This window comes from Abrus precatorius, unplaced genomic scaffold, assembly GCF_003935025.1.
Source record: "Abrus precatorius isolate BTA unplaced genomic scaffold, Abrus_2018 Scaffold10, whole genome shotgun sequence".
NCBI lineage: Eukaryota > Viridiplantae > Streptophyta > Magnoliopsida > Fabales > Fabaceae > Abrus > Abrus precatorius.
In genome coordinates this window covers 15,215,349-15,230,259 of record NW_020874292.1, presented here as the reverse complement: position 1 = coordinate 15,230,259, position 14,911 = coordinate 15,215,349, and the positions used below count along the sequence as shown (strand labels likewise).

Here is a 14,911-nt window from a genome sequence, read left to right as displayed (position 1 = left end):
AGGGGTAATAAATTATAAAAATTATAAACATCTCCTAAGTTTACAAATGAAGCTCTTGGAGTAATTTTTATATTTTTGTATATAAAAAATATTTTACTCCTCTCTCCTTTCAATCATGTATAACCCTTTTTCTTTTTTTTCTATTTTTCATTTTCTTTTTCATACTTTCTTTCTTTTTGCACATGAGAGATATAAAGGAGAATTAATCAAACAATTCAACAACTCAATTGCTTCATTCATCAACTCAAGGTTATCAAAATATTTTATAAATTTAATGCAAGGGACCAAGAAAATCAATAAAGCTCAAAGTGGACAACTAGTTGTATCTCAAACATGCTGAAGGCCAAGAATAAAAATCCTATTATGCCTCAATCATATTAAAAACAAGCAATTAAAAAGAGAAGTCTTAAGTTGGTTCCAAGTCAAGTTCTAAAGCACAAATCTTAAGGAGATAATCACACAAAACAATGAGGAAAGGGGTACAATTAATTAAATTAAGATAGAAATCCCTTTAAGGCTCAAAACTCACATCTTTGGGTTAAAGTTTAATGTAGAGCATAGAAGTAAGGAACTTAGATAATTATTAGTTTTCAAATTAAAGTATAATGCCAATAATAATCACTTAACATGCTCTTCTATCTGGAAAAATTGGGTTCCATGAGGGAAAAAGTTTTAAATTATCATAAAAAAATAGCATAGACATTTTACTCAAGAAGATGCAATAACAATTATATAATCAGGAACTATTCCCCCTATACTTAAAGGAAAACACATCCTCAATGTTTGAAAGCAATCAAATTAAAAACATGCAAAGAGGGCAATTGAATAAAAGGAAAGAAGTTCCCTGATAATTTTTGCCGCGACGACTTTGAGTGAGGGAGCACGACCATGCTTATGATGTAAAGCTTCTTTCACAACTGCGACTGAATGCACGACCATGTATGGGATGAGCACGGGTGTGCTTTCAGATTAGAGCTCAAAAGTGTGTGCGAGAACAATCAACTCCATTCTTGCAATCTTTCAATATGCTTATTCTTTATTCTAAAAATAAAATAACAATAGCAAAATTAAAATAAACAAAAGGGAATGAAAGTTAAATAAAAGAAAAGACACAGGTTGCCTCCTGGGAGCGCTTGTTTAGCGTCACGAACCTGACGTTCCTGTTAAATCATGGTGGAAAGAAGGTATGAGTCTCAGAGGTGACTCCCTTGATATGAAATTGTCTCCCCAACAGCTTTGCCTCTCCAACACCTATTACATCAAAAAATTTATTTATAAGATGTGGATTGGAATAAAGAGAAGAAAATTTATGCTCTAAATCAGGAGGCTTATTAATTGATGGTTTAAGTTTTTGTCTTTTCTTCTTCTTATATTACTTCCTCCTTGGCCTTCTTCTCATGGTTCCATGCCTCACATAAATTGGAGGAGGAGAAGCAACATATACAGTGCTCACAAAGTGACAAGACTCTTGGCTAGAAGGATACTGATGAATGAAATATTTTCTCATTTGCAAAAAGATTTGTCGTGAACCTTCATCAAAATATGCAGAAAAATTTATGTAGTCTAGGATGCAAGCCTAGGTCGTCTCCCATGAATCATTGGACAAGTGACCAAATATCAAACATGTAGTGTGCAATGTATTTAGAAAGCAAGTAAAAAAAGGAGGGTTTTGTGATTTCAAGTTCAATTAACTTAAGCAGAAAATTAAATTGCAAAGTTCAATTGATAAAATGCAGTAACCCCTAGTTCATTCATATAAACTCTATCCCTATTCCTCTCAAGATTTAATACTCTTCCTCTCCTCCCAGAATTAGGTTGATTTAACAAGCGAAAATCAACCTTATGTTTTCATATGGATTAAGCAATCCAATGAACTCCAATCTCTCATTCCTTGATTACGCAATCTTGGAATTAAACAAGAATTAAGCAATTCAAATTTAGAATTTCCTTAAAACGAATTAGGGTTCATTACGCAATGCTCCCCTCATTCAACCATTAATTCAATTCAAGAGTTTGGGAGGAAGAAATTCATGGAAGAAAAAGATTTGCATTAACATTCAAAAAAACAAGAATTCAAGAATTCATATGAACTCACTAGAGATTACAAGAAAATTAACCCTCCATGAGGATGAGTCTCACAATTGCAAAATGAAAGTAAAGAGAAATCAATAACATCAATGCAAAAATCAAAGAGAAGTAAGGAGAAAATGGAAATCAAATCCTAGGTTGGACCCTTGGCTGTCACCCAAGGCCACCCTAGGCTCTCCAAGTGTCCTAAGTTTAGTAAAGAAGAGAAAAGGTACAAAAAGTGTAAGAACTTCCTACCCTAATTTGGTAAAAATCTATTTATACTAAAGCTGGCGTCACCCAAAGTAATTACTTTCATTCTTTCATAGTAAACACGTGTAGCATCAGTTGGGTTTTTCCTCTCTGGAGTGATTACTATGAATATTCATAGTAACTACGCGCAACACTGGGACATTTTGGACTCTCTAAAGTTGTCACTGTGAATTTTGATAGTAACTACGCGCAGCACCTTCAATTCTGCATGCTCTGGAGTGATTACTATGAACTTTCATAGTAACAACGCGCAGGTTTAGTGGATTATGGGCTGCTGTAGTTGTCACTTTAAGCTTTGAAAGTGATCACTTTGGTCCCTTTGCTGGAAGTGGCTTGCTGTAGTCATCACTATCAATCTTGAAAGTAGTTACTTTCACCTCAAATTCCTCAAAATCCAATAATTCTTCAAAATAAGCTTGGGAATTCCTGCCATATTATTCAAATGATCAAAATATGTAAAATAAACTATCTAAATTCATGTAAATTAACAAAAAACTAAGAAACCTATATTATTTAGCCTAATTGGAATATTCATCTTATTTACATTATCTAAGTCTATTCTTTTCTATAAAAAGTAATAAATGGTGTATAAAAATGTAGTAAAATGTGGATTCATCAGATACTTGAAAGAATTAAAAACTTCAAATACAACTTCTTCTTCATCTAGCCTCAGTGTAAGCTTCCCTTCTTGTACGTTTATGATGGCCCTAGCAGTGGCCAAGAACGGTCTCCCTAGTATGATAGGGACATCATCATCTTCCTCCATGTCAAGTACTACAAAGTCAGCAGGAAATATAAACTTCCCAACTTTTACTAGTACGTTCTCCATTATGCCTTTGGGGTATGTGATCGACCTATCTGCCAGCTGAAGTGACATGAAACCTAAAAACAGAATAAGGCATAAGATTAATACTTGCTCCTAAATCACATAAAGCCTTATCAATATGAGTTTTTCCAATTGTGCAAGGAATAGTAAAACTCCTTGGGTCCTTAAGCTTAGGTGGAAGCTTTTTAAGGACTATACCTGAGCACTCTTGGTGAGCTTCATAGTTTCATGTGCTCTCAACTTTCTTTTATTGGTTAAAATCTCCTTTAAAAATTTAGCATATTTGGGCATTTTGGAAATAGCATCAATGAAAGGCATATTGATGTGCACTTTGCCTAATAAGTCTAAGAACTTGTGGAACTCTTCATCATAAGGAGGGTGACCTTGCAGCTGCTGTGGGAAAGGTATCTTAGGCTCATAGGGCCTTGGTTGAACAAGAGGCTCTTCCTTCTTTTCTTTTTCAGGCTCTTCGCTTGAAACACGGTCTTGCTTATAGTGATGCACGGCCGTGCTTTGATCACTGTCATGGGTGTGCTTGTATAACCACGGTCGTGCTTCAATTTTAGCAGAGGCGTGCTCATTCGTAAGCACGGGTGTGCATGTAGAATCAGCATGGGCATGCTTTTCAACAAGCATAGACGTGCATGTGCCTCTGTTCTGCGATTCTTGTAATTTCTTCCCACTTCTAAGGGTGATGGCGTTGCATTGCTCCCTTGGATTAGGTTCAGGTTGAGATGGCAATATTCCCATCACTTTTTGACTCAGAAGGTTCGTAATTTGCTCCAATTGTGCACTCATCTTAGAAGAGTTGGCCCGTATTTCAGATTTGACCTCTACGAACTTCTTATCGGTTCTCTCAATATATTGGTCCAATTTGGATTCAAGCTCTGTCATCCTCTTATCAGAGTAATGCATATATTACATCATCTATTCTTGAAAGTTGGATTGAGATCTAGGAGCTTCTTTTCCTTCTGGTCTTGCTCCCTGACTTTGCATATGAGGAGGATGATAAACACTTGATTTTTGACATCCAAAGCCATTCCCCCAAGAATTAGAAGGATTACACCTTCACCCTGAACTGTGATTGCCCATGAAATTTGCCTCCTCTTACTTAGATTCTGGGCTTGCAGAAGTACTTACAGGTTGGTCTTGAGCCTTCATCAAAGATTCTAGTTGCTTTGCAAGAGCTTCCATTTGGTTCATTAATAGGCTGTTGCTCTCTGCTTGGTAGACTGGGGTGGTCTCTTTCCTCTTGATGTCGTAAGAGTCAGCAGTGTGTCACTAAAAGTTAGAAGATGCCATCTCATCTATTAGCTTGTATGCATCATCTGGATCTTTTCTTATGAGGGACCCTCCTACTGCGACATCAATTGTAGCCTTGGTGGAAATTGATAAGCCATTGTAAAAGATTTGCACCTGTCTCTATGTTGGGAAATCATGATGAGGACATCTCCTTAAAAGCTCTCGAAATCGCTCCCATGCCTCGAATGAGGATTCTGCTTGATATTGTTGGAAGCAACATATCTCCATCATAAGCTTAGAGGACCTTGATGGAGGGAAGTATTTTCCCAAGAATTGTTGAGTGAGGTCTTCCTAAGTTGTGATGGAGTTGGCTAGGAGTGAGGCAAACCAAGCATTCACCTTTTCAGATACCGAGAATGGGAAAAGATGGAGTCGAATAGCATCTTTGGAGACTCTATAGTATTTGATGGTATCTATCAATCGGAGGAACTTTGTTAATGGAGATTGGGGTCTTCATTAGGCATGCCTCCAAACTGTATGGAGTTTAGACTATGGTTATGAGTGCTAGTTTCAATTCAAAATTGTTTGCCTCCACATTAGGGGCCGCGATGCTTTCAGAAGTGCCTCTAGCAGTGGGTGTCATGTAATCTTAAATTGATCTCCTTACCTTTGGCATTCTTTACTTTCTCACTTCTTTTCTTTGTCTACGAACTGTTCTTTCAATCTTTGGATCAAATAAATAAGCTGTAGAGCACTTAGAACGAGTAAGCATATTATTAAAAGAAATTGTGAAGTAATAAAAAAATTAAAATAAAATAAAAACAAAAAGTATAAAATATAAAAGAAAAATTTAACAATAAACAAAACATAATTAAAATATAATAAAACACAAATTGCTCAAATCAATTAAATTTGAGATTTTTTTAATATTGAAAAAGCAATCCCTGGCAATGGCGCCAAAAAGTTGTATGAAAGGCAAGTGTACCCATCAAGAAGTAATAAAAGATTCTTAAATTAAGTTCCCGAAATATTGTCCCACAAGGATTGTTTTCCAATTACTAAGAATTTCCTAATTCAATTGTTTAAGCTTCAAAGATATGAGATTAATTAAAACAAGAATTTATAAAATTAAAAAACTCAGAGCAAGGAATACAATGCACGTCTTAGTTAAACTTATCGGAGAGGAACCTAGGGTATATGAGTTTTCTCATTCAATCCTTTATGTTATTTCTCTGTTTAATTCTAAATTCGATTTCCTTGTGATTACCAATCATTCATATGAATACTATTAATACTCAATGGTCATGCAATATTAATATTCTTTTCTCTAAATTAACATCTCCAATGATCATGCAAGACATCAATTTAAGAAAGCTTAAGGAACTTATGAACTTGTTAATTTAATAACAATTAGAATAGAAAGATTGGTTTGGTCCACCTGATCCTTTGTCTCGTTTTACCCTATAGATCTATTAATTAACAGAGGTACGATCGCCTGATGATATAATTAATTATGATTAAGAAAGAAGCGCAATAAGATAAAATCTAATCACAAAACGAAAAATTAAATTTAGATTCAAATATCAAAATTTCATAAATTCATGAACAATAGTTCCCATAACCCTAGCTATGGACTTAGTTACTCATGCTAAAAAAAAGAACTAAAACAATCATAAACAAAGCCATAATCAAAAGAAATAGCAAACTAGAGTATGAGATGTGTTTCAGATCTTCAAGTACGATCGTTTGAAGCTCCAAGTCTCGCCAAGCATGTGCTAAGGATCCCGTGCTTGAGAGACGAGATTAGAAGTGTATCTGAAAGCCAAAGACTAGATGTAAAAATGATCCCCCTTTACGATGCCTGAGATCTTCTTTTAATGGGGTTTGTAAACCCTAAAGACTCTTGATAATCGGGCTTCTCGCAGATGAGCACGGTCGTGCAAGGCCTTAAGCACGACTGTGCATGGGCTCAAAGGGTCTGGGCGTGTTGACTGATGTGAAGCTCTAATCTTCCTTCAAATTGGGCCCAAAATGCATCTAACATCCATTTGCAGCCTCTTTATACCAAACTGCACAATTAATATATAAATTAGTGTAAAACCCAAATAAAATAAAGGTCAAATATGAATATATGCGCTGTAAAATAGGGCCTAATTATAGACTTATCAACATACATTTGACAATTTACAATCATTGTCTCCAGGATACTTTGAGGTCTTTAATAAATATAGATAGTTACTGGTTAGCCCTTGCACACGGATACAATGTATACAATAAAAGAGGTGTTTAGCAAAAGTATAATCAGGAGTGTTAGTCAGGAAACAAGTGTGTGACCAATTGATGCATTTGCATTTTATAAAATGTGTATACTGAAGCGAATGTTACCCATCACCTTACGTTTCTCCCAGATTTCCCATAAATCGTCTCTATATTCTATACTCCTAGTGTATCTCTGTAACTATCTATACATAGTCTAGTTAGTTTTTCATGACACATTTCCTTAGTACTTCTCAAATATTCATATCCATTTTTTTTCATTACTTTAAGAAGTTTCGTTATGCTTAAGTTAGGAAATCCCTCATCAGCACAACCCAAATGCAGGGCCATTATCGATCACAACTCATTCGGGCTGCACAATGATCGCTTCCATTCATGTACAATTAAATCATCAATCAATCATTTACATAAATTCTCTTTCATAGTTTCTTTTCGGATGAAATCAATTTCACACTAATTCTTTGTACTACCCTTTACTAATAATGGATTTTATCATTCAAAAACAGTCAAACACTCTTCATCAATCAATTTCACATCATAAAAATCAATACAAAGTGCCGAAAGTTAGACACCTTCGGACTCAACCCAATCGTACAGCTAATAAATACATTGTCAGAGATCACACTCTCTCGGTCTTTATAAAAATCATCTATCCTAAAGTTTATCCCTTTTTCTAGCACATATACGTATATATAGAATAACATCTTTATGAAAATCTTCTTAAAGACTCATTCTTAAAACATATTATGGGTTTTCTGTACTCAAAAATCTAATTTTTACACTATATTTGTTAAGAAAATATTAGGGATCTACCATCCTAAGCAAGAGATTATGAATTTTAAGCTAAAAACGTATACATAGGAGTTAGTGTTTTGGGATCAACTCCCTTTACCTAAAAATGAGTCTCTTAGACCATGTTCTTCATGAGATCTAGAGGAAAATGTCAACATTTCCATGGATGTATCATCCAAAGACTAAGTTCTTCCTATATATTACAAAGAAAAGTACTTTTAAAAATGGAGAAAATAGAGAAATAGAAGTGAGATTGAAAGATTAAGCTCCAAGAAACTTACTTGGGATAAAGAGGAAAGGATATTAGAGCTCAAATTCAGGGTTTATGGGAGTTTTCTCTAAGGAAGAGAAGTGAGAGAACGAAGAAAGAGATGAGAGGAGGTTCCTACTTACAGAAATGGGATTTTAGAAGTCCAAAATCCCTTAAATACTCAATTTTCTCGCGAATTCTCGCTTGAGCAAGAAAACCAGACAAAAATCACTACTTTTCTGTTGATGTTTTCATTTGAGCTAGAGTTTTTTCGCTTGAGCGAAAATAGGCCTAGGAGCTACTATTGTAACACCTAAGTTTAATTTCAATCCAAGTTTCATCGAACATTTCAAATAAAGAAAGAGGTTACAAATTACATCAAACAGTTGCTATAGGACTTATTCAAATACAACAGTTTTCTAAAATATCCTAAGTCTTATAGCAGTTCCATCCACCCCTTCACTGAGTCCTGTGCTGATGGTCTTGATTACCTGAAAAATGAATGTAAGGGTGAGTACTCTACGCTACCCAAAAACACACAGTCAACATAGAGTCTCACCTCCAGCACATTTCCAATACATTAAACATTTACAATCACAAGCAGCATTATCACACAACTTAGGTCAATTTAACACTGATGCACTCACGGCTCCGGCAACATTTCACATCCATAAGTACAATTCATAAACCTATGCATATGTACACCAACCACACTCACTGTGGCACTGTGATCACAAATTTCCACCATGAATGGTCATTGGTTATCTCCCACCTCACGGATACCACGTGGGTAGTCACGGGTCGCTCAACAAAGGTAATGGTTAGAGGTCTAGTCAGGAAGAAAGTGTGTGGCCTGTGGTGCACCTGTTCCACAGTCGGTGTCACTACCACTCTTTCCTCCCCAAGGTATTTCTACGGTCCTCATCTTCCACACCTCCAGTGTATCGCTAAACCATTCACAGCACATTATAACGGCGCTACACGCCTCATTCACATACATTTCATTTACACACGCAATATTCATGTTTACACACACAGCACACAGCCCACAGCCCACATTCATTCAAATACACGGCACTAGGCCACATTCATTTCACATTACACGGCACATGGCCAATATTCATCTATATTACACAGTCCTCGGGCCCACATTTGTTCACAATATTCATTTTATCATGCAATACCTAGCATACAATTCAAATTTATCCATTTTGGGTAAACACACACAATGTTCATATATCAATGCATATGGCTCACATTTTATTTCTCAATCAACTCTAATTCTTTGCACGTTTTCTACCTTCTAACTCAGCCACAACTCCATATTCTATCAATTACACATAAAAAGAGTAGGGTAGAGTCCCCCGTTACCTTGGATCGAAGACCCACACGCTAAATCCACCAAGAAGTGCTCCCCTCACAGATTTTGTCCTAAACACATGGAGAAACTCCATGAGACCCCAGGGGAAACCGCAAAAACAGAGAAAGGGAATGAAAACAGAAACCCTAACCATTAAAACTCACCTCCAAGCATTCCTCACACAAATTCAACCTTCAATCGGTAGAAAAGGGTTTGGGAATGAGAGGATCCAAGGGATTTTGAAGGGAGAGGGAGAAATAACCCTCCCAAAACCCTGACCCCCTTTAAATCCTTTTCTGACTGCGACACTCTCGCTGTAGCGAGATATTCTGGCTGCATCGAGGGGACCTTGCTGCAACGACATGCCCTCTCGCTACAGCGAAAAACTCAGAGAATTTTGCACTCTAGTTTCTGCAGAATCTTGCTATAGCGATATTGCACCCAAAAGGCACCCTAAACTATCGCTCTGTCGCTACAGCAAGACGTCCCTCGCTACAGCGAGAAGGCGACAGTTTTGGTCCTTCTTCCCAAGGCCCTCTCGCTGCAGCGAGAACAACCCAGAATTACATCGTGCACTTAGGAACTTAGCCCATTTTCAGCCTTATCCAGTCATGCATACATACATATACACACACACACACACACACATCTACAACATATATATATATATATATACACATATTCATATTCATTACATACAAAACACCATCATTATGCATTCAATGCAAATTTTCAGCATCCATTTACACTCATACACATATATATATACATTTAAATTCATATAAATAACAATAATTAATATTACAAAATTCGGGACATTACAACTATTTTTTGTCGCGAATTTACGCTTGAGCAAGAGATTTCTCACTTGAGTGAAAATTTGATCCATTCTCACTTGAGCAAAAATTTTCACTTGAGCTAAAAGGAATATTCTCTTTTATTTTATTTTTTTGTTTTTAGGAAACTCTTCATTTTGAAATAAAGAAATATGCAATTGAAAATTTAGGATATTATAATAATATTATCAAGACAAACTACAAATGTTAGTTTTCTAATTGTTATTTTTTAAAACTATTCTGTTATTGATTTATCACTGAAATATTCTAATTTGTTATTTTTTATTTCTTTTTTTTTATTGTTTAGACGTAGGTTTAACAATATCTTGATTCTTTATTTCTTGATTCTTTATTTTTTGTTTAGTAAAGGTTTTATAATATCTATATTATTTCTACTTATGCATTTAATTTTTATAATTATAATTTGGTTCTACTAAACTTATTTTGCTTCATAGTTTTGGCTATGTATACATTTTAATAATATAATAAGTTATATTTTAATGCATGTTATTTTATCATTTGTTTTGATATTATATGAAAATAGTAATATCATTGCTTCATTTGTAATATTTGAAGGAAAAATTATAATCTAATTCTTAATATGACAAGTGATAAAGAAATACTATAATGAGATCAGTGTTAGAATTACCCGAAATAGTTGAAGTTGATGAGTCCATGACTGAGTTCTTTCTATGATTGATGAAAGAGACACAAAACAGAGAGAGAAAACTCCTCCTATCACCCTTTGAGATCTTTCACGTAAGCTGTCTCAATGGGGCAACAGTTACTTTGAAGTGGTTAGGAGCAGGGGCCTCTCTGGTTAATAATCAAATGGGTCAAACCTACCCACTATGGCTTAACCCAATAATAATAACCATACAACCATATCCGCTGATAAGCCCAATAACAATAATTATTTATAATATGGGCTAAACAATATAATTCAATAATTTTGACATCTAATTAATCTGGATTTAAATAAAATTTTACAGCATGAATTAATTTATGTTAGTCCACTCATAAAATATCCAACAATCTCCCACTTAGACAACATAAATCAAAACATCATATTATTCCAGATTAATCAACAATATATGGTCACAACAAGATGCCAAAATAAGCCAACACGAACTATAAGCATCTCAATAATGCAGAAAATCATACTCGAAGGAGTAGTGAGATCATACATCATAAGATACTTATATCCAGTGACTCAACAACAAAGTGGAATATGGACAAATGGGAAAGCACAACAAAACGGCATGCCAAGCTGTAAATAAAATGCAATTTTCCCAGCAAAATGACCCAAGCATCCGCCAAAGATGCTTCATAAGATTCAATAAATCTTATTACAACAACAATATTGAGACTGGGTCCAAAATGTCTCCATAATTTGCCATCACAGTATATGCATATACAATAATAGTCATAATAATTTAAATTGGACAAAACAATTATATATGGCAAAAAGAAACAACAATGACTATTGTTTGAATAATGTCTCAAATATTATCAATATCACAAAAAACATCATAAATACGAGGTCATAACAAAATATAAGAATAAACTCCCACTAATCTAAAATATTAAAGAGACTTTATTACACCCATATGGGTTATATGATCAACAAAAACTTTAACAATTATCCCTTTTGTTAAGGGATCAGCAATCATAAGCTTAGTACGGATATGCTCGACACGGGTTTTAAACTCTTGTATTTTCTCTCTCACAAACATAAACTTTGTCTCAAAGTGTTTTGTTCGCTTTGAGCTTTTATTATTGAGAGAGAAACTAACTATTACAGAATTATCACAATATATAGTTATAGGCCTAGATATGCTTTCCACGAAATCGAATTCAGCAATAAAGTTTTTCAACCATATTGCTTGACGTGTAGCCTTATAACAAGCTATATACTCTGCTTCCATAGTTGACGTGGCTGTAAGAGTCTGTTTGACACTCTTCCAAGAGATAGCTCCTCCAGCTAACATGAATACATAACTTGATGTGGATTTATGATCATCTGGACAACCACCATAATCAGAATCACAATAACCTGTCACCTCAAGATGATCTGACCTCCTATATGTAAGCATATAATCTTTGGTACCTTTTAGATACCTCAAAACACGCTTTGCAACCTGCCAATGTGCCATACCAGGTTTACTCAAGTATCTCCCAATACACTAACAACAAAAACAATATCAGGACGTGTACAAACTTGAGCATACATAAGGCTGCCAACAACAGAAGTATAAGGGATTTTCTCCATTTCTACCATTTCATTTTCAGTTTGAGGACACTGGGCATTAGAAAATTTTTCACCTTTTAGAATAGGTGCAACACAGGGCTTACAAAATTGCATATTGAACCGATTCAAGATTTTATCAATGTATCCTTGTTGAGACAACCCAAGGATACCACAAGATCTATTACGATGAATCTCGATGCCCAAAACAAAAGATGCATCACCAAGATCCTTCATATCAAAATGAGTTATAAGCATCTGTTTAGTATTATTTAGAAAACTCACATCATTACTAACCAAAAGGATGTCATCGACATAAAGAACAAGAACAACAATTTTTCTCCCACTATTCTTTAGGTAAATGCATTAGTCAACTGCATTTTCCTTAAAGCCAAGAGAGCTTACAATATGATCAAACTTCAAATACCACTGTCTAGAAGATTGCTTCAAACCATAAATTGACCTTTTTAATTTGCAGACCATATGTTCCTTACCATTTTCAACAAAAACCCTCAGGTTGGTTCATATAGACATTCTCCAATAAATCACCATTCAAGAATGCTGTCTTTACATCCATCTGATGAAGTTTTAGGTCGAAATGAGCAACCAACGCCATCACAATACGAAAAGAGTCTTTAGTAGAGATAGGAGAGAACGTCTCTTTATAGTCTATACCCTCCCTTTTGTTGTATCCTTTAGCAACAAGTCTGGCTTTGTACCTCTCTATTCTTCCTTTAGCATCACGTTTGGTTTTAAAGACCCACTTACAACCAACAAGTTTGCAATCTTTGGGCAATTCCACCAAATCCTATACATCATTCTTTTGCATGGAAGCCAATTCATCTTCCATGGCATCTAACCATTGTGAACCATGACAATTAGAAATGGCCTCATGGAAAGTAATGGGATCAGAATCTTCAATACAAGCAAACTCATGTTCCTGCAAATAAACAAAATAATCCCTGAACTTAGTAGGTCTAGTGGATCTAGGAACACGTTCAGATTGCCTCAATTGAGGCACAACAATATCAAGATTCTGAACATTATGATCAACATCTGGATCAACATTAGCATGAACAATGGGATTAGTGGTTTCATTATGGGCTACAACAATCGGCATAGGCTCAGACAAAGAAGTAATAGGCATATGAATAGTGAGATGTTCTTCTCTAAAGTTGACAATACGTGGCTCCTCATTTATAACATGTTCTGAATTATTTTCAAAATAGTCAGCACGGTCAGACTCAACAACTCTAGTGGTATGAGTGGGACAGTAAAATCTAGAACCCCTAGAGCCTACACAATATCCTACAAAGAAACCGCTAATTGTCTTTGAATCAAGCTTCTTTATTTCTGGATTGTAGAGCCTAACTTCTGCTTTACAACCCCAAACACAAAAATGCTTCAGAGTAGGCCTTCTCCCTGTCATAAGTTCATATGGAGTCCTTGGAACTGATGTACTAGGCACATGATTTAAAATATAGGCAGTTGTCTTCAATGCTTATCCCCATAAAAATTCAGGAAGAGTTGAATGGCTAAGCATACACCTAACCATCTCCATGAGAGTACGGTTTTGCCTTTCAGCGACACCATTTTGTTGCAGAGTGCCTAGCATAGTATATTGTGCTTCAATACCAAAATCTTGTAAAAATTTTGCAAAAAGACCAGGATTTCTACCAGTTTCATCATACCTTCCATAAAATTTGCCACCTCTGTCTGACCTAACACACTTAACTTGTGAGTTGAACTTTAACTCAGTAGCAGCTTTAAAATTTTTAAAAGCATCCAAAGAATCTGATTTCTCACGTAGCAAATAAACCCAACCAAATCTAGAGAAGTCATCAATGAACGTGATAAAATATCTAAATCCTCCTAGAGCAATGGGAGTAATTGGTCCACATATGTCTGTATGGATCAACTGTAGTATTCCTTCACTCCTAGCAATCCTTTTCTTCCTTATTCCAGCAGTGAGCTTCCCTTTCACACAATCAACGCAAGTATTAAAATCAGAGAAGTCCACATCATGAAGAATGTTCTCCTTGATCAATCTCTCCATCCTTTCTCGTGATATGTGTCCTAATCTCGTATGCCATAACATAGAAGAATTCTCAACAACTTTTCCACGTTTTTGCCCAACAACATTATTAACATTGGAATATTGTTGTTCAATAGAAAGAGGATCAAGATTCAACATATACATGCCATTCAACTTAACACCATAACCAACAGCAATAGACTTATAATAAAAAATAACTTTATTTGATCCAAATTGAAAAGAGTAACCACAATCATCCAAAATAGAAATTGAAATCAAATTCCTTCTCATAGAAGATACACAAATAGTGTCTTGCAAAATCAATTCATGTCCAGTACTTAATTTCAAAGCCACTACTCCTATATGTTCTACTTTAACATTCATTCCATTTCCAACTGCAACAGACACCTCTCCATCATTTGGCCTTCTCCTCGTTTTGAGCTCCTGCACAGATTTTGTAATATGAATAGTCGTCCCAGAATCTAACCACAAAGTATGAGAAGGTACATCAACAAGATTAGATTCAAAACACACTAGAGCTAGATGAATACCTTTCTTTTTCCACTCTAGCCACTTCTTGAACTTAAAGCAGTCAGATCGTTTATGCCCATACATATTACAATGCTTGCAAGTGCCATTGAATCTCCGTTTCACACCAGATGGTTCACCATTTTCATGGATTGTAGAAGGTCCAAAATTATTATT

The 14,911-nt window shown here is 35.3% G+C and overlaps 1 non-coding gene across 1 annotated transcript; it reads left to right on the top strand.

Moving 5' to 3' along the window:
• Window positions 1-4,598: 4,598 nt before the first annotated feature.
• LOC113853349 lies at window positions 4,599-4,705 on the top strand. The gene has a single exon (XR_003502522.1). It is a non-coding gene; the product is annotated as a small nucleolar RNA R71 (small nucleolar RNA).
• The last annotated feature ends 10,206 nt before the right edge of the window (window positions 4,706-14,911 follow it).